Below are 21283 nucleotides of genomic sequence, written 5' to 3'. Positions count from 1 at the left end.
TAAGCCTCGTCTCCCTTTGATTCACTCACACACACACACACACACACACACACACACACACACACACACACACACACACACACACACACACACACACACACACACAGAGTGACACTGCAATCAGATTAAATGTAAAACGCATGTGCTCCACATCAAAGCGCAGCCGACTGTGCGTGTCCTTTGCCATGTGTTCGTCAACAATCGCACAACATTCAGAGAAACTCAGACTCAGCAATGATTCATTTTCTTCTTTCTTTTTCGACGTGTCAACACCTTCTCAGATCTCCGGAGGAGGAGGAGGGCCCGGCTCCATCGAGTTACGGCCCAGGTTATAATAAATCAGAAAGAAATGATTAAAAAGGACTTAAAGCCCCTCTCGGTGGACTCTATCTGAGAGCAGTGGGGTTACCACACAAACAGAGCGCGGGCCTCAGCGCCGGCCGGCCCCGCTGCCCCGGGATCTGCCCGCTGACCTTTGTATGAATAGAGGAAGATATTGACTGACAGTGCGGCCTGAATAGGAAGCCTGGTTAGCTCCCAGTTGAGCAGAGGGGTAAGTTGATATCCTCGTGTTCCCCCACTGCTTGAGTAAACACCTCAGCCTCAGAGCAAAAACTGCAACAGTGACGAAGAGGTCAGGCCTGCAGACCCTCCTCCTCCTCCTCCCCGCTCGGTCACAAGGCCAAATCGATGCATCTGACCCCGCTTTTCTTCAGCAAATGAACTCTCACCCTGAGTCTAACAAAGAGAGAGAGCGAGATAGGACTTTGTTTTTGGTGTGCACAAACAGAGCTGTCCACTCGAGGGTCCGTGTTAGCGGTGTGTGCCGAGAGAGTGAGATGGATGTGCCCATTGGAGCACTAAGTGGGCCTAAAAGTGCGGTCTGTGTGTGAGTGTGTGTGTGTGTACGCTGAAGGTGTGTTACTCCAGCTCTGTGGGCCTCAAACTTATTCTAGCAGGCGACGCACTAATTTAGTTCAGTTTTATACCTACAATAGAGAGAAAATCCCAACAATCAGGCGGGCCCCTTTGAGCAAATACTTGGTAACAGCGGGAAGGAAAAACTCCCTTTTTACAAGAAGAAACCTTGAGCATAACCAGGCTCAGGGAGGGCCAGTTTTACTTCCTGTTTTTCCCTACTCTCTGAATGTCTTCACCTCTTCTTTGCTTTTAATTGTACCTTGTTCCCTACCTGTGTCTTTATTAAAGTGTTTTGATGAGCTCCCTCGGCTTGTTTTTCAGTTTATCTGTTTGAACTTTGCTGTCAGCTGAATTAAAAGGCTTGATTTTTAATATTTCGCCTGCTTGAGCTCTTCATTTAAATCCTATCTATACCTTCACCTGGACCTTTAGTCTAGAGGTGCAACTGTACATCTACAAAAAAGTTATTATCTGCTCCCTAAAACACTGGGAACTCAGACTCTTTACTGGGATGCAGACTTTTAGGAGACTTTTAGGATCTTGCAGGAGTGTACGAGCACAGCACTTCTATCGCATATGCAGGTGCACGACCATTTTACACTCGACTCTAATACACAGGGATCCTACACGAGTGCAAACCTTGGAGTAATGTGATCTTTTGTCTATGGACCAAAAGAGCAAAAGATGATTTGCTAAGCCCGGCGTTCAGTGTGTTACACTCGTCCAGTAACAAAGCTGCAAAGGCAAGCACGACTTTCTCGAGATCTGATGGAAAAAAAGGATTTTAATCTGTTTTGCACAAACAAAGCTGTCCTCCAACATCCACTCGAGGGTGAGAGTGTGTCTTGAGCTGGGTAAAAACACGGTAACCACAATATTTATTTGCTTATCAAGTGTCCCTGTATGAAGTTAAACAGGAAAAAGTGAAAGAATAATAATAACCAGTTTGGTAGCCAGCTCAAAACTTTACTAACAGCTGTGACGGATCTTCAAAACACGAGGACAACGGCTCTCTAACAAATGACAGATCGTTAAAGGTGTGACTGTGTGTGAGACGGGACACCTTTCTCAGGTGTAGGCGGTTAGGTCCTGACGATCCTCTCTCTGTGAAGTCACAAAGCACGGCTGTGCCTCCCACTTCAGAGATGCACATGTGGATCGCATGAAGCTGCAGGTATTTAATAAACTCACCAAGCACATTTTCAGACCCAGGAGTCACGTTTTTAATTCATATGGATATTTACGGAGCAGTGTTGATGGCAAACAAACTCTAGCTTCATGTTTTGCCTCTCCACCACCCCACTCTGTCACTACTGCTGACCATTACTGTAGCTATTATTATCATCTGCTCTTACAAAGATTTGTTCCCTTCCTGCTGAAAATGAAATTTATTCTCTGATCCTCAAAAAAAATATCAGACCCAGATTCTGAAGTAAATTAAGAGTCTTCATTGTATTATGTTGTGAAATAACATATTTTAGTGATGTCAAAGCATTTTATCTTAGTGTTTCACCCTCGCCTGCACCTTCCTGCCTCTGTGACCTTGACTCAAAAAATACAGGAAAAGTGTATCAAGATTATACTTTTCTTCCTCCCTTCTCAGCTCCTCATAGTCTCTGCTTTGCTTCTATTTATGTGTGTCTGCTTCTACCTCTGCAGGCCTGTGTGAGAGCTTGCAGCACCGAAACCTCACAGCCATGAGAAAGTAGCCATACGTCGCCTGTTCCCATCACTCAGCGGCAGCGTTAAGGAGCTGGGAGCAGGGAGAGGCATCATTCCCATCTGATCCCTGCAGGGAGGGAAGAGGACACAGAGAACAAGAGGAAACTGGGCTGAAAACTCATGTTAACAGGTGGGAACTGAGGCAATTTCACAGCAGGGGGGGTGTTTGTGAAACTGGCAACTGACAACAGTGAACCAAGTGAAAAGGCTGTAATAGCTTTAATGTAGTAAAAGCCTATTGATCTGTGAAACAGAGTAAAATCTGGGCCTTTCATAGCTCTAATTTTAGGGCAGTCCTGAATGCCTCATAGCTTCAGTGCTTTGGCTGTTTATATGGTAATCAGCATTTTAAGGCCACAGACATCCCAAACAGCCCATGAAATAAGCAAGTAGAAATAGTACTCCAACAGTATTTAGCATGAAAATTAACTAACTGTGCCAGAATCGCAACACTGAACCAAAGTATGGCCACTGTGCTAACACCGAGCCAGCAATCAGCCAACGTTTAGCCACAACACAGCAAACTACACCAACGTTCAACCAGCTTAGCCAACCTTGTAGACACAAGGGTTAAACGGTTAAGAAAATGAATGGATAGGCTTCCACCTACAGCCCACCCGGGACTTTGGCTCTTACTCTCCCAAAGGTTGATGACTTGAAATCGGACTTTCATGAACAAATCTACATCAGCTAAAACGAGAGGATAAGGTCCACCTTCCCTGAGCTGGAAAACAGGCTCATGTCACTTCTATGTGTCACACTGCTCAAATGTTGGTCTGAAAATAGAGCCAGACCGTCTCTGAGGGTCACAGGTCAAGGTTGTGGGGGTCAGCTGGTAGCCCAGGGTTTGTGTGTGTGTGTCTGCTGGAGGGACTGAAGCACATCTGTCCAAACAGTTCAGCCTTGGTTAGTGTTTGCTGCTCTGTCCAAGTCCATGAATAACAAAAACACTGCAGTTTACCGGCCTCTGGCAGGGCCGGCTGGGCGTGTGTGTGTGTGTGTGTGTGTGTGAGAAATTTACTGTGTCTAAGGAATGCTTTAAATGTTTGTGTGTAAATGTGGTTTCATAATCAGTGTAGAGGTCAAAAGGTTGAAGAAAGCGGGGGGGGAAACCTTGCTCGCTTCACAGCCGCCGGGTGAACGACAAGTGAAGAAGAGGGGAGCAGCCAGGTGGATTTTACCTGACCAGGTGTGACACCCACCCACACATCTCCCCTTGGACTTCTATGTGTGTGCGTGTGTGTGTGCGTGTGTTTGAGCACACATCTTTTTTGTGTATGTGAACAGCAGTAACTTTACAACCTGCAGGCTCGGTCATAAAACAGCAGTAGCAGTAATAGTGGTAGTCACAGTAGTAGCAGTACTAGCAGGAGTGGTAGTCGTGGACTTTTATGGCAGCTTCAGGCTCTTTCAGTCAATAAAGCTGAGCTTAAACACTCCTTTCACAGATAAGTGTTGCTGCCACAAACAAGCTGGATGCATCCTATTAAACCTGCTCCTTCATGTCCAAGTGTACTAGTGCCATCATTTCAGCTTTAAGGTGGATCCATTCAGCTCAATTCCAGCTTAATATTTTTATTCTTGGACTCCACTAGAGTAGCTCTGCATGACTGACAGCTTAAAACCTATATTCTGATCCTTACATGGAGAACAGAGTCTGCATTTGTGACACCCCCTCTGATATCAGCGTGCAGATAGTAAGAGGGTCCAAAGTCTTGGTCTTTATCTGTTGAGCATCAGTAAGAAATACAGATTCCTAGTCAAACTTTATTCTTGCTTTTTTTTTCTTCTATTAACGGCAACTTTAAAACATTTTTATTGTTCTTTAAGAATTAATATATGCTCCTAAAACAGGAAAACTGTTTGTACCTGCGGACTTTATATCAAATCTGATCGCAGGCGAAGCCTTCAGGGCAGCAGCTGGAAGAATAAAACTGTCTTGCACACATCTACATATTATGTTAATGGTATAAAAATTGTAATCTGCCAGATTCTCCTGTGTCTTAATTATAGAGCTGTGACACTGAGACGTGTTAATTTTCCTCCTGGCTTCAAATAAACTTTATTAATGCAGCTCCTTTCCAGTCTTAAAGCTGTTAAACCACACACACACACTGCTGCTGTGAGGTATTCAGTCTGTATTATGTGTTTAATCCCTTATTTTTCTCTTACCAGCTGCTCTGCTGCCAATAGACCTGTACAGTTTTCTGATTGGTCAGGTGCTACAAACCCCGCCTCTTTAATATGGGCTGACGTTCTGGGTTGACCACAACTTCACAATAACTTCACAAACCTATAGGTGGCATTACACTGGCTGCATTCATCTGTTATATGCAGTCTGCTGAAGTTTGGTGAATTACCATCACATATGAACAGAATTATCCCTGTTCAGGAAGCAAAGAGGATAAGGAATGATTAATGATTTAAGACATTATTTTTGTATTATTGTAGGGCTTTGTGGCTTTCTTAAATACACAGTGGCCCAATATGACTCCATCTGAAAGCTGGCACCTGATAAAACTGATGAATTATCTCAGTAGGAATTAATCATTTTCACATTTTCTGACATTTTAATGCAGATGCTTCACCTCTCACTGCCTTAGAGGACATCTTAATGATGGAGAAAGCCTCAAATGTGCACACAAAGAGATCAATAAAACAGTCTTTTAGCTCTGCTAGACCCAGGAAGCAGTAAATACCAGACATGAACTTTGTGTGGGGTGAACATGTGTAACATTGTGTATGTGAGTGTGTGTGTTTGCCCTGTTGACCATGAAATCCTCTGCTTTCTCCCATCTCTATCTCCTCCTCTCCTCTTCCTCCCACTCTCCCTCATATCTCTTTATTATTGAGCTCTTGTAGGAAACATAAATCAGGGAGTTGCAGAAGCAGTAATCTCCATGGGAAGGAAAGATTCCAGCACTGAGGAGGATTGGTCTGAGAAACAGGTGCTGGTTTTACTCTCTGCTTCGGGTCACTGAGGTGAAACAAGCTTGGCAACGTGAAAACCTCCAGTAATAGCTGCAGGATTGTAGGAGGTGATGTGTGCTCAGATTCTTTAAGATCTGTATTTGTGCTGGGGGTTTTTATAGAAAGTAAAGTAGAAAGCTGTGCCTGCTCTGACTCCAGGTCTGTTGCTGTTTGCACTGTAACCCCTGTGATTGATCACAGAAACATTAAAGAAACAGGACCACAATGCCGGTTTAACAATACCCACAATGCTCTGTTAGCATGAAGCACATACAAGACAGTGATAGCATTGTGAAGAGCATCACTGTTCATTGATCCCCCTCAAATATTTATTTAGCTCCTCAGTAAATCGAGGAAGGTTTGATACATGCAGTTTGCTTTGAAAACAGATTAGAAGACACACTCTCAGACAGGTGGGTTCAGCAGGTAGAGTTCACCTTTTGTTTTTTAAGGAAAATAAATTTTTAAGGAAAAATCCAAATTAAGCATGTATTACATAAGCATTGAACACGCTTTAATCCCAGTCATTTAGTGGTTGCTATATAAAGGACTCAGGAAGGATTATCCCTCATTTTTTCCCACTCCCAATAACAACAGTGAGGAACATTAGCTAACATTACCTTTGAAATCTTCATATAATTAATAGCATTAACAAACACTGACAACTGATGTGGTTTCAGATAGTATTTTGCTAATGCTAGGGTTAGCCAGTTAGCTTTTACATATGGTATCAAGCTATTTGTTTGTATTAGCTTGGAAGCTAATGATAGGTAAAATTAGATTGTAAGCTAATATTTAGCTTGAAAGGTAAATTAGCATTTACCAGATGAAATGAAGCCCTCCTAAACAAATGGCAAAACTGTTCATGTAGCAGCACTTGATAGTAAGAAGACAGTTATGCACTCAAACTAGTGGGTGTAAAAACAGACGTACACAGACATGAAAAATATGTTCATTTGATGACGTTAGAAAATTCATAGCATTAGCCAGTAAAAAAGCATGTTTTTTTTTTCTAATAAAGGCTAGAGAGGGATTGTTTAGTGCTTCATAATCAAATCCAGCCCTGAGTTATCTTTTTTTCTGTCTAATGTTAGCTAATGTTAGTGTGTCTGTGGACACAGAAGCACACCATAATCAGCAAAATCCTATCATTGGATAGGTTAACAGCTAGCTATAGAGGCTAGTCCGGCTTTCTGACATTTAATTGACTGTCAGATGGACCTAATGTTTTATTCATGAGTATCTGAGTGCATAAACTCATCAGGAAAGTCTTTATTGGGTTCATATCTATGGGAAGCATGGAAAAATTGACTATGCAACAGGTGTCTGGCACTTACGTTTGTGTCCAAGTCATCATAACATATATAATAAACAAGACTTTAAAAAAAACAAAAAAAAAACAGATGCTGTTGAGCCATAAAATGCTAAAGACAGCTCAGTTAACAGCCGTGAATGTCATTCATAGCAATTAAGAGAATATTTACCTTTTCCTAGGTCTACAACTGATTTTAAAGTCTTCATGATCCAATCTAAAGTGTAATATAACATTAATGCACCTCTTTCTGTAAGAGTCCTGACATTTCTAAGTAAAACTATAGGAAATATTATATTTACAGTCTGTAACATTACACTATCAGTACCTGAACAGGGTTTAATCAAAGGTGATTTACAGGAGTGTTTATTTTGACTATGAACCATCAGTGATTTCTGCTCACATGCCAGACATAAACCACTCAGACAAACAATGCCCAGGCTGCCCTCGCTGATGCCTGTGAACCCTCAGAGGCAGTCTCTCTCATGCCCGCCTGTTACTCCCTCCTCGCCTCTGGCCGAGTGCAGGGGGATCCAGTGTTAAAGAGGCAGTGATCGGAAACAGGATATTGTGAGAAACCGTCTGTGTGCTCGAGTTTGAGGGAGCGAAAAGGAAAAGATGGCGGTTTCTCACCTATTTACCGCCATGCCAGAGGGTGCAGTGATAAGAGGGCTTATTTATGTGGCTGTTTTAAGGGTTAATTCACTGTGTTTATGTATCTGACACAATGCGTACAGGTACTTCCTGCCACTTTCAATCAACAACTGGTTTCCAGTAATATTTTTGCTCCTTGCTTGGGTTGTGAAATATATCATGAAGGCATTAATCTTAGTCAAACTATAAGACACACTTCATTGCACAAAAGTAATGATGATCTCACATCAGTCTTCAGTTTGAACGGCCGGGTTATTCTTCAGTGAAACTGGTGAAAGGAGTGTTGCTGACCGAGGCCTGAAATGTGCTGTTGTTACAGTCGTATAAAGGATCATATACAAGGAGATATTAAAGGTCCTTTTAAGGGTATATAAAGAGTTTACACCTGATTCACCCTGGTGTGCTTTTCTGGAAGTCTTCTATGAAGCAAACATGGAAGTTACAGAAAAGTCTGTTGCCCTCTTAAACTGTTAATTACACCGATATCTCCTCATACTTGAGCTGAACCAAACTCAGAGTGGGTCTGAGCATTGAAAGCACATATTGCAAAACGAAAGGGGTGTGCTTGATTTAAAGCACGAGATAAAGCAAAATAATTGTTTTATCCCCTTTATCTTGTTTCCGTAATCTTTGTTAGCTGAAAAAAAAAAATCTAATAATCACCCAGCCCTGTCATTGTTTAGTCATGGTCTTAGACTAACTTTCCATTTGGCTAACATTTCCACTAAGAGAATGGACCACAGCCCCCTAAAAGGCCCCTAAAAACTGGATGCAGACATTCAATGAACAATGAAATCACGTGATTAGGAGCAATTAAAGCATCTCTGAGTGTATGACTCTCAAAGACTTCACAGACTTGTTCAACTTCATTAATCTGACCTGCCAGCTTCTTTGTCCTCTCACGTTATCCATTTTCTATTGTCTGGCTCTCTTCCTTGATTTCTGTCCACCGTGAATTAACATTCTTCAGACATATAGGCACAAAACACACACCCGTCTGAGGAGTGCCAGCCTACTCAGCAGACGTAAGACAAAAGTGCAGGCTTCTATACACACTGGCTGTGATAAGAGCAGTCTGGTTCTCAGCTGCATATACACAACCAACAGATAAATAACTTCTAAACTTGCACAGCTGCAGAAAGAATGCTCGTCATGTTTAAAATAATGATTTATTTGACCTGTGAGGTGGGTCAGTACTCACACAGAGACCTGAGCTTTGTTACAACCATCCCCTTGCTCCAGTTCCCCACATTTGTGCCAAAGCTGGGCTACTTTCGGCACTTATGGCTCAGCTACAGCACTGGAAAAAATGGGACAGATGTGACCCAAGTGCCACAACACACCTGACATCTTGCGCTCCCCTAGTCAACTTGGCTAGTCAAGGCCAAAATGTAGCACAAAGAAAATTCCAGGTGTCAGCAAAACAATCATTGCTATCTAGATGGAATCCATTGGGGTTAAATCTGGGCTAAAGTGGACCAAATCTGGACCATATTTGCCACAAGGCTAAAATAAGTTAGCCCACCTGAATGGGGTAAAACCACTCTAGTTAGCAAACAGGTTAGGCCTAATAGGGGCTACTTTTGGGGCTCTTTGTGACTGAATGTTGACCCTCTGTTCAGAGTTGGTCCCATATGGGCTAAAGTGTGCCCAAAAGGGGTATTTGGTCATTATATTAGAGATTAGAGAAATGCAATACTACATTATAGATTGGCTGTGATGTCATGATTTGGGGTCTTTATTTCCGCTTTGGGATTTGTGGCCACTCCATTCTGCTTCTTAAGCTGCTGAATGCACTGCTATAGCCAGCTCTGGCCTGTTGCTTGGTGGTGGCCAGAAGATTTATTTTGGCTTAGCTTTATTGCAATGATTTGGAGGAGAGAATGTGTCCTTTAAAAGTATTTATATACACTTTGCTATTTAAGTCCTTACATGAACACAGCTTGCTCAAGCTCACTGTGTCACTGCGTCATCACATTCACTGTAAGTGAAAATAAAAAGGCCATTATTACCTCCAGCATCTCCATCTTTGTAAATAAATTTAAAGCAGTCGTAAAGAAACACCTTCTACCGTTACTGCTCCTCCTTCCATTTCTCCCCGGAAGAGCATCCTGAGCCCAACAAAAGTCCCAGGAATGTCTCCTCGTCACTCCCAGGCAATGCGCTGCCCTCAGGAATGCAGAGGAGGAGGAGGATTCAATGGGAAGAAGTGGAGAAGTGATGATCTCGGCTGGTCTCAGCGTGAGAAAGAACAAAGCGGTGGAGGAGGAGAGCACCTTGGTTCTTTAAGGCCCCACGCTTTGCGTCACTAATTCCAGGAATGACAGGAATGGGATGATGGAGTGTTGGTGGGCTGTGGGACTTTATTTAGTCCTGCAAACAGAGAAGAGCTGCATACTTGAAGACAAAAAACAGTCAGAGGTGCAGACAGTAATGGGAACTATTTTATAAACTCAAGAACTGATCAGCAAAAGGAAGTCCAAGTCTTAGGCAAACCCAAGACTTGGACTTGACTGCTGTGAGATCTGGGTCCTCAAAGCCGACTTGAAATCTGAAACATTTGTTTTAAGAAGAAAGTTATGAAGACCTAATAATCACCTAGAGATTAATAAACATCTGCGATTAGAGTGACCAGATCAAAATGAACTAAATGTGGGACATGTTAACGAAGCTGGGAAGATTATAACATGAAGGGTAGGGTGACCTTACGTCGCTCTTTATCTGTGATTGCACAGCATTTTTATTACTGAGACAGTGTCATATCTTTTAAATGGTTCTGCCAGACATGCACTTTTCGAAAGTCTGGCTTTTATCCAGTTTATATGAAGGGAAGGCTTTTCATGGTAGAAGGAAGTCAGTCTCATCAGGGAATGTTACAATGTTACAATTCACCAAAAGGTTACAAGATTTGCAGATTTTGTTGAATGTGATGGAAACCACTCCAAATATAACGAAGCAGTCAAACATTCTGAGAGTTTTATCTTTTTGTCCTATTTTTCACTTTTACACAAGGGGAAAACATGGTGTGACGTGACACAGCACGCGTGTGTCATAAATGTATAAGGTTATATAAAGAAAGGCTAAAAGTGTCAGTCTGAAAAATAGTGATGGGATTTCCGGCTCTTTTTAGAGATCCGGCTCTTTCGGTTCGGCTCACTAAAAAGAGCCGGCTCTTTCGGCTCCGAACCGGCTCTTCAGGTTGTTTTGTTGCTTTAATTAATTTATTATTAACAATAATATAAAATTATGCACAAAAGGAATTACTAACGTAAAAACAAGTGGTTTTATTTATATATGTTTATATATAAATATATGCGGTGGCCCCTAGAGACAAAACACGTACAAACTCCAAAACACATTTCTAGCATGAACTGAACTTCCAAAGCAGAGCTACTAGATCACTTAAATTACACAATTGAAAGCATGTGTGTATTGTTTGTGTATTTATACACAGGCACTCATATATATATTCAAATAATTTAAAAAAAAGTTCATTTACCTGTTATTACCACACACCAAATCCGGTCGTTGGTACTTGCTGGCTTGTGTAGCCACAAGATAACAAAGGCTCAAACACTGCGCCCAGCATCCTGGAGCACTTCTGTTGTCTTTTGTACGTGTTTTGAGTTTTTATGCGCTTCTGAGTTTTTATATGCTTCTGAGTTTTTACGTGCTTCGGAGTTTGTACGTGTTTTTACGTGTTTTGGAGTTTTTACGTGTTTTGGAGTTTGTACGTGTTTTTACGTGTTTTGGAGTTTGTACATGCTTCAGAGTTCGTACGTGATTTGAAGTTTGTATGTGCTTTGTCTCTAGGGGCCACCGTAAATATACTTTTATTTATTCACTCCACATAAAATGTAATAAATAAATCATATAATACAAAAATCGACTATTCACATTTCAAGTTTTAACTATTTAAATTTTCAGCTTTTTCCTTTCACAAATTTAAAGTGAAAAGAACACAAAACACTGCAAACCACAACACAATTAAATATAAATTATAATATGAAAACTAAAAGAACATGCATATTCTCTGTCATATGGACCTGCATGAATAAATTTTCTCAATCCTTTATCATCTGCAACCGAAAATAGTTGTGGATGATTACTATACCTTTCTAATGTTGTTGTCCCTGCCTCTCTTTCTCTCTCTCTGGCTCTGTTCCTGTGCTACTGAGTGTAACTACCGCCCCTCCCCCCTCTGCCCAGCGTAAAGCACAAGGCTCGCGTGCAGAGTGAAGCGGAAAAAAAGTGCGAGAGAGAGGCTGAGAGAAAGAAAAAAAAAAACAAACAAAAACCCACGTGACGGCTCGCGATAAGGAGCCGGCTCGCGTCGTTCACGTCAAAGAGCCGGCTCTAAGAGCCATTTCGTTCGCGAACGACCCATCACTACTGAAAAAGCATATGCTAATCTGTGGATCCATCCAAAGTGAAACACCAAACACTGTTACCAGGCAGAAGAGCAGCTGAAATCACAGTGCTTGTTGATGTGTCCTAAGTGTGTAAATACTTAAGTAAATACTCAAGTTTTCTCTATTTTATCCCAGTAACCTTTAAATAATAAACAGGTGTTAGCTGTTGCAGCAGTTGCTGTCTGTCTTTGGGTTTCAGTAGGAATGCTTTCATCAGCTGGTACATCTCTTTTTCAGCTACAGGTTTGAGCCTCACAAATATCTGAAAAAAAAAACACCATCGTGTTTTGTGCACATGTATGAAATTTGGTGCACACGTGTGCCTCCTGGAACCATGCCCTACACCCAACATGAAGCCTGATCCCTGACTGGGAAAGAAAAGGGAGGATACTTGACATTCTTTAAAAATACTCTGTATAAATTACATTTTATCACCAAGCTGGACAACAAAAACTAGAAATACTGAAGTTTTTCCACAAAAAAAGCACATTTTCTCCAATAAAATGACACAGAATATGGTCAGCTCGACCCTGCCTTTCACCATCACCCTCTCGTGTGTCACTTTTTTCCAAATCCTTCCATTCCTCTAATCTCTCCTTTTCGTCTCCCTCTCCATCTTCCCTTACAAATCGACTGATTTCTACCCTTAAAACCTGTCTCTCCCTGTCTCAACTGTAAATATTCCTTCAACATCCTTCAGAGGATTTCTCCACAGGGTCAAACTAAAAGGCTAGCGAAAAGCCTGAATTTAAACATGACCTGCCACAATGAAAATTTTACTGACTTAAATGGAGGCTATTACTAAAACCTGCAGTTCAGCTCAGGGACGGACCAAATACAGAACAAAACACGGAGTAAAATAAAAATAAAAAGCAGACTCATAATTTAAGTTCAGAACAAAAGGTGAATAAATCTAGAGGTACATAAACAAGGCAAGGAAACTCTGGAGAGGGTAACAGGTGAAACAGACAATCCAACAAAAACAATCAGCAACCTGGGACTTTTAATGCAGTGAGAGCAGAAAGTAATGCAGACAATCATAAAGGTGGAAGAAAAAATAATGCAAGGCAAGATCAGCAACCTTCAAAGTAAACAGGAAATCACTGAAAACAAACGCTAAACGCAGAGAGAAGACTCACCTCAGACATAACAACAGAGGCAGGCACAGAGAGAAAGATGAGACAAGGAAACACTGAAGGAAGACAAAACCTGAGCCAAAACACACTTTTAGTTCAATTCAGTTTTATTTATATCACACCAAATTACAACAGTTGCTTCAAGGCACTTCATATTGGCAGGTAAAGACCCTACAATATTACAGAGAAAAACCCCCAAATCAGAAGACCCCTCGCACTTTGGCGACAGTGGGAAGGAAAAACTCCCTTTTCAGAGGAAAAAAATCTCCGGCAGAAACAGAATCTGCTGCGAGTTGGGGGTGAGGTAAAAAAACATAAGAGCTTGGATCTGGCTTGTATCAACAGGTCAGGCTGCTGGTGGTGTAAATGGTGTAGAGGATTGTGTTCTTGGCACACTTTGGGTGCCCTCAGTGCCAGCTGTATTGTTGCCGACCGTGTCCATGGTTTTATGACAGTGTACCTGTCTTCTGGTGGCTGCTTCTAGCAGGATATCACATCATGTCACAAAGCTCAAATAATCTCAAACTGGTTACTTGAACCAGATCTAAACCCAGCAGAGCACCTTTGGGATGGGAACTGAAGAAAATATAATTTGATCAAACATTATTCAGCTTTAAATATTGTTCAGCTTTAAAGTTACTGTGCAACTGTGTAATAAAAATGTGTGCTCACGACTTTGGCCTTGAGAGCGATAAGAAGCGATCGCCTCATCCTGCAGGCGAAAGATATCTGCAAGCGAAGAGACTAGAACACCCAAGGCCGATTTCCTTTTATGGAGTTGTTTTTCTGCTAATGCAGCACTTTCCTCACAACCCCCTCCTGTAAGTTTTAGAGAATATATACCCATCCTCACAGCAAATATGAGGAATCTCCTGATGTGAGCTGTGTTGAGAGGTTGTCTCTGTCTCAATAAAAGTTCACTGATTCCCCCATCTGCTGCAGGTGTCCGGTTGTCTTCATTCTCCGCCAGCCTGGTTAAGTCAATTCCTCCTTAACATCTAAAAGAACCTATTTAATGAAGGAAGACGGGTTCACTTTGTGTTTAATATTATTCTATTGCTGTTGTTGTTTTTTTTATATCCTTCAATTGGCGTCACGAACAGGATCCGCTCCAGGCCAAACTGGAACGGGTGGGAGGACATCGGCCGTGGTCTGAGTGAACGGAGTTTGGACAAAAGCTGTGTGCACACAAAAACAAGGTAAGCAGACCTTTTATTTCTGCTATATTGAACATTATAAAAATACTTAGTGTCCAAACTCCTAGTAATTCATAACCAAAATTGTCTGGCTTACTTAAGGCTTGTTGAGAATCAGACAAGTGAATAAGAGATAAGTGAATAAGAAATAAGTGAATAAGTGAATAAAGATAAGAGTGAACTGAGGTCTGACCACGGTTGCAGCCGACGGGTTGCTCTCCGGTGTCGGATAAATACCTCAGTGCAGGTCTGGGACCTTGAAAGGGTTTATTAGTAACGCCTTTCTAAACAAATTAAAAGGTTAAAGGCCTTGAGAATATTTTTTAGTAATATTCTCTAAACTACAGAAGGGTTAGGAAGGCCCAGAGGACTTTATTAGAAAAGATCCTCTAAAACTTAAAAGGAGAAGTACTGGTTGGAGTCCAAAGGAGGGGTCCCTTTGATCAATAGGAGAAAACGGATCTCTTCTTAAAACCCCGATGATTTTAGTGTTTTAAATGTTTTGATGTTCTGTTTGATATTGGACACACATAAATACACGCTGAATGCTTGCTGTGGAACACTGGGCAGGACAGTTTGGTTCTCCGTTGTTCACAGATTACACAATTAAAGGAACTAGGTTCCTCTTTTGGTTAAAATAATACACCACACATAGAATTTTTTTACACATTTATTACATACATAAGGAGGGTAATGAGTGACTGCAGGTAATGTATGAAGTGTGAATGAGACGTGTGAACAAGGTGACAACCAACTAGCACCCCTATCAGGAAGCTCTAGGCAAGGTTACCCGCCAGACTCCGGTTTGGTAGAAGCCTGGTAACACCTGAAGGGATATTTCAGTGCTGACTCACCTTTAAAGCAGCGCCCCAGCTGTTAGTGCCTAACAGAGGCAGAAACCCAGCTGGCCCAAATTCTCCTTTAAAATCAATAAATAGAACATAAATTACCGGTGTGTGTAAATAAGTTGTATAAATCTGTTAGATCTGAAACTCCTGCTAAAAAACTTCCTCTCTACAACTCTTTTCTCTTCTCTCCCTCTTTCTCTCAGTTGGGATTCTGTGTGTGTATGTGTGCTGGAGAAATAAAAAAAAAGGAAAAGGGTCTCTCTCTGTCTCTGTGAGAGGAAAAAGGTGGGGGCCGAGTGAGCCCGCGGGGCCGAGCGGGTCCGCGGGAGCGAGCGTGTATGCTGTATGAGGAAGAAGGGAGTGAGAGGGAGCGAGTGAAAAGAGTAATCGAGTATTTGGTGATTTTTTATTATTTCAGAGGCACTGGGTAAGAGTTTTGACTTTAGCTGTGAGAGTTGTGAAAAGAGCAGGTTTTTCTTTTGTTGTAGACTGTGAGTAATCGGTGTTTTTCTGCCTATTGTGCTGCGTGGAAGACACAGAAGTGTAGAAATGTTTGTGGTTTATCTTTGTTTGACGTTTTATATAGAGTTGGTTGATTCAGGGTGATTTCTCCCGTTTAAGGGAGGAGTTGCATTGTGGTTATGTTAAAGCTTTGCTGTAGGGGTATGTGTGTGATTTTGTGCTGGCTTCGCATGTTTAAATGGATGCATAGAAGTTTGTCAGTGAGAAATTGTTATGGTGGGGTTTTAAAGTTAGTAAAGAGTCAAACAACGCCCACTGTTTTAAAAAGGCCCAAAACATCATAAAAGACACCTCACATCCTGGCCACTCCCTGTTCGAACTGTTGCCCTAAGGCAGACGGTACAGGGCAATCAGAGCAAGGACTAATAGACTCAAACACAGCTGTTATCCAACTGCAATAACACATCTGAATACTACAAAAATGTCCACCATGCCACTCTTGTGTTAATCTATGCACGGTCTGAAGCATGACGGTGGGAATACTTAGTATTTTAAGTATTCTATCTATTTTATTGATTGAATTTTATTGTTTTTTTATATTTGATATTACTAGGGATGATGCAATGATCAGGGACCATTCTTAATGTCGTCGGTCTCATGACAATGACAATAAAGTTTTTGATTTTGATTCTGATTCTGAAATACACCCTCCTCAAGAGTTCAATGATTTAGGCAGTTATGTTTATACAAATACTAAATGTATGTTTAGTGTCTTCATACAGGTGTTTTTTCTTAACCTGGAAGCCTGAGTACGGCAGCAGAAGACAGGCCAAGCTTTGGCTAAAATTCACGGCTGGACACCAGAGTTGTCCTCACCCCTCCCGGTAAAACAAAAAAGAGAGAATGTAGTTTGAGGCAGGTTTTTCTCGCTGACCTGCTCTGGGTGCTGTGTCCCTGAATCTCACCAGTGTTAACCTCTGGCGGAAGACATGGAGAAAAGGAAAAGATGTTCCTGGTAAATCACTGAAACAAATAAAACCACACACAACCAGAGAAAGATATGAGAAGGGTGAGGAACAGACACATGTGCGTGTTAGAGAAATGCCTCGTTTGAGAAAAAGTTAAAGTAACCCATATACAGACGCACCCATACATGCAATGAAGAAACAGCTTACATACATGTGCACGTACATGCAAGGTTAAAGTAGCGACACTTAACATACACCTGTTTTTAAATGATATAGTTCATACATTACTGACAATTAAACGCTTTGGGTTGCAGGACAACAACGTAACGTCAAAAGACAAAGACACTGGTCTGAGGATTAAGTGAGGACACGACAAATTTAGTGGTTAAAAGGGTCGACTTGGGACATGTTTTTGTTGATTGTTTAAGACAAATGACTACTGAATGATAGGAAATTCCTTTTTAGGTTTCTAAACAGGATCTTAAGAATTTTAACACGTACCTGTGTTGTCCTGTCAACTTGAGGGGTTATGAGTTGATTATATGGAGAAAAAAAAAAAAAAAAAAAAACCAAAAACAAAAAAGGGGGGAGACGAGATCTCGTTGTTTCTCCCCTCTCGGGATAACACAGCCAACACAGCACAGCCAACACAACATCATTTTCCTGTTCGCCTGTTTTGTTTTGTTTTTGTTTTTTCTGAGAGCCGAAGCTGACCTGGACTCCTACCCTCCCCTCTACCATCGTTGCCCTCTCCGCGACCATCTTTGACCCTTTGACCCCTGAAGGCCACAGCAGCTGGACTCACAACAACAACTTGAGGATGTCAACAGTGCTGCAAAAGAGTGATCTCATGCAGCAGAGACGGAGAGCACTAAACCTAAAGCCCGTTTCACTACACGGGGGAAATTCCCAGGCTGCGTCAGCTGACAGAGCTGTGACGAGACGCGCATTAAGCCCGGAGGAAAAGGGACGGTGAGCAGAAGGATGCTGACCTCTGAGAAGAGCCGAACAGCAGAGCTGCAGAAGGCCGTGGAGCAAAGTAAGGAAGATGCAGGCAGCTGCAACAACGGATGAAAACAGACCCAAAGAGGAGGGGAGGACCCTAGGCCATGCGTCAGGCCGCTGGTTTACCTAAACTACAGAACAGGAAGGTGATGAACACAAACATATACCAACACACGAACACACACTTCTGCATGCGCCTACTTAGAATGAAGGGAAACACACACATGAACACTTATGCACTTGTTGAGGGAGTAAAAACTGATACATACCCATGCACTAAAATCAAAATGTTGATTTAATTTACTAAGAAGTGACACACAATGCTCTAGCTGCTGCAATGAAGAATGCTTTACTGACAAAGGCTCAATGCTGCACACAACAAAGTCAAATACAGAATTTGCTATAATAATAAGCCCAGAGGGCATTTGTGTGGTCTGGGGAGCAGAGTCCGGAGCGGTTTGGTTATGAAAATGATGCCCGTGCGAGATATCTGGGGCTTAAGGCCTCGACTTAATTGTTTACTCTACACTAAAAAGAAAAGAAAACACTCTGAGCAGTGGTGCAGAGTGAAAACGAGGAATTAACAGTGTGAGTTTTATTTCAGAGCGCCACGTCATTGTGATGGAGATTTAATAAAGGAGGAACACACGGACAAAGAAGAAGAGAAGGGGGGGCAGCCCTTGAACGCGATTGCCTGAGGCATTAAAGTTCTGTACTAAATTCTGGTTTCCAGTGTGAGAAAAGTCACGCAGTGCCAGTAGTAGAGCTAGGTTGAGTGATGATTCTAAATTACTGTAAGTAAATCATCGTACACCGTTCAAGTTTCATGATAACGGGGATCTAGACTTTGTTGAACCCTAGGCAATTTGAACAGGTAAAAGTCGAGTGACCAAGTAGCAGTTGAATAAAAGTCATTGAATAAGTGTTGAAATAAACTGGCAGAATTAAGAGAATTAAAACATTTCAAGAGCTCAACTTACTTAATGGTTCAATTTTGTTTCACGAACGCAAAACATATAGGTTTATGAATATGAAAAGGTTGAGGTGGTGTTGATTTGACTCTGTGTAGGTTTAGGTTGGTATTTTTATTGATGGGAAGAATATTCAGTGACAAGTCCTAAGACCCGGGCGTCTGCATTTTGTTTTTGTTATTTTTCATTTTATTTTGTTTTATATTTACTGATTTTTGTTTGTGAATCTTTTCTTTAAGCAGATCTGCACATCGGAAATTACAAGCATTACACGTCGGCGAGAAAATTGTTGTAAGTGAGTTTCTCCGCATTGAAATGGGTTCTGGAGGAAACACTTGTGGGGACAATTAGAAACGAGAGTCCCTGTTTAAAAAAGGATTCAGCGAGGTAATCCAAACTCAAGTTCTTGTTTCTTTTTGAGATGACGTCATTTTGCTGAGTGTGGAAACTAGATGCGACGACAGGTTTCACTATCAGCAAAGAACGGATGAATGGATGAAAGACTGGGAATAAAAACAAACGGACTGACTGGTAAAAGATGACAAGACTTGACCATGACTCAAGGTTAACCACCTCCACCTAGATAGGATAAAAGGGTGGATGAATTTATGTGGGTTTCTTTTACAGGAGTAGAAGGATGACAAAATATTCGAGGATGAGTGAACCTGTAAATGCCATTTTTGTGTCTTGTGTTGCTTACAGAGGTAACTGCGCAGCGTTACCATTTACATTTTCTTCCCTACAGGGTTACAGTTTTAATGTTTTTCTATTACAGGATTTCTGGGCGGATGTGTGAAGAAACGGTGTTTATGGGTTAGGAGTTGGGGATGCTATTACACTGTATTTACAGGAAATGTTTTATAGCACCTATGGAATGAGGATGCCTGACTACGGTCAATGTGCTGCTAATGTTTGCTTTGCTTTGGTGAGAGGGGTGCAGTAGAAAACAGACAAGTGACATGAAAACAAGTAATAATAACAAATAACAAATTTGGGGACAGTTTGACCTAGAGCCCACTAACTGGCCATTAGGGGCTCTCTCTCTCTCTCTCTCTCTCTCTCTCTCTCTCTCTCTCTCTCTCTCTCTCTCTCTCTCTCTCTCTCAGGTTGTTGCTCTTTAACTCCTAGAACACGCCCTTGGCGAGGTGGGGGGAACTGGACCACCTTTCTGTGCCCCATCATCCTCTATTAGACGACATCCAAGCTAAGTAAACATGTCTTGGCCCTTTCCCCCTGAAATGACAGGCAGGCAAAGATGTTGCGTCTTTGTTTGCTTCCTGGCCCTGGGTCTCATTCCCATTGGCATAATCCTGATCTGTGAAGGGCCCCCGACACTTCTGACACCTTCAAGTTCAAAAGCTTCGCCCCCTTCTGACAGTCCCAATCTGACAAATGTAGCCCCTAGGGTCTTGCCCACCACTTCCTCTCCAGTTTTGCCCACGCCCGATCCATTTAGAAAGAAACGAGACACGGTTACCTCCTCGCCAACGGATGATGAAAACTCTGATCGTGAGGGTGACGAACATTATCGTCTTTCTCTTGTTTAAATTCTTCTAGAATGGTTGTTTCTCTGTGGTGTTTTGTATTAGGCTTGTTATTAATTGTTTCCCTCACCCACTTCCTCTTGAAGGATATATCTGGTTGAACTGTGTCTGGTCGGGTTGTGAGGGTTAAGCGATGTTCTCAGGGTCTCCGGACTTAAGCCTGAGCGAATGTGTACTCCCACCACTGGATATAAATTGTTTTTTTCCACACCCCTTCCTCACGTTTTACCATATTCACTTTTGAATGTCCTTAGCAGTTACCGTTCTGTGTTTATTTTACGATTGATTTATTCTTTCACATTTTCACGTTTATATCTCTCATTATTATAGTATACTCTGTACTCTCCACATTTTTATCATTACTTATGCTTTTTGGTTGCTGAGTTACAGGGACTGTTAATTTTGTGTCACTACCCTGGTTGCACTAACTCGTTGTATCCGTGTGTGCAGGACAGCTGTTACTGCTTTCGTCGGGAACCGAGACTGCTTGCAGCCGACCCCTGGGCAGGGTGGTGCCTGGACTCTTTTCTCCTCATCTGCAATGACAGATAAAGACAAATGATAAGACCCGAGGAGTTTTTCGAGCCAGGCTTCGACACGTCTCTGTGTTCCTTTGAATGCTACTTATGTTTGTGTGTTGACCCATTTAAGATGGGTCAAAAGGGGGATTTGAAGAAAATATAATTTGATCAAACATTATTCAGCTTTAAATATTGTTCAGCTTTAAAGTTACTGTGCAACTGTGTAATAAAAATGTGTGCTCACGACTTTGGCCTTGAGAGCGATAAGAAGCGATCGCCTCATCCTGCAGGCGAAAGATATCTGCAAGCGAAGAGACTAGAACACCCAAGGCCGATTTCCTTTTATGGAGTTGTTTTTCTGCTAATGCAGCACTTTCCTCACAACCCCCTCCTGTAAGTTTTAGAGAATATATACCCATCCTCACAGCAAATATGAGGAATCTCCTGATGTGAGCTGTGTTGAGAGGTTGTCTCTGTCTCAATAAAAGTTCACTGATTCCCCCATCTGCTGCAGGTGTCCGGTTGTCTTCATTCTCCGCCAGCCTGGTTAAGTCAATTCCTCCTTAACATCTAAAAGAACCTATTTAATGAAGGAAGACGGGTTCACTTTGTGTTTAATATTATTCTATTGCTGTTGTTGT

General features: G+C 41.8%; 2 long non-coding RNA genes across 3 annotated transcripts; both read left to right on the top strand.

Moving 5' to 3' along the window:
- The first annotated feature begins 1978 nt into the window (after nucleotides 1-1978).
- LOC113007830 (uncharacterized) lies at nucleotides 1979-5832 on the top strand. Its single transcript, XR_003269958.2, has 3 exons — nucleotides 1979-2095; nucleotides 2581-2773; nucleotides 5506-5832. It is a non-coding gene; the product is annotated as an uncharacterized LOC113007830 (long non-coding RNA).
- Nucleotides 5833-13704: 7872 nt separating this feature from the next.
- On the top strand, nucleotides 13705-21146 carry LOC145421053 (uncharacterized). Of its 2 annotated transcripts, XR_013902323.1 has the most exons (3): nucleotides 13705-14101; nucleotides 14231-14326; nucleotides 19684-21146. It is a non-coding gene; the product is annotated as an uncharacterized LOC145421053 (long non-coding RNA). The 2 variants fall into 2 exon arrangements; XR_013902322.1 differs by having other exon boundaries at nucleotides 13705-14326.
- The last annotated feature ends 137 nt before the right edge of the window (nucleotides 21147-21283 follow it).

Source organism: Astatotilapia calliptera, chromosome 16, assembly GCF_964374335.1.
Source record: "Astatotilapia calliptera chromosome 16, fAstCal68.1, whole genome shotgun sequence".
In the NCBI taxonomy this organism is placed as follows: domain Eukaryota; kingdom Metazoa; phylum Chordata; class Actinopteri; order Cichliformes; family Cichlidae; genus Astatotilapia; species Astatotilapia calliptera.
Note: the sequence above shows the minus strand (reverse complement) of the source record. Positions and strands in the feature narration are given on the sequence as shown.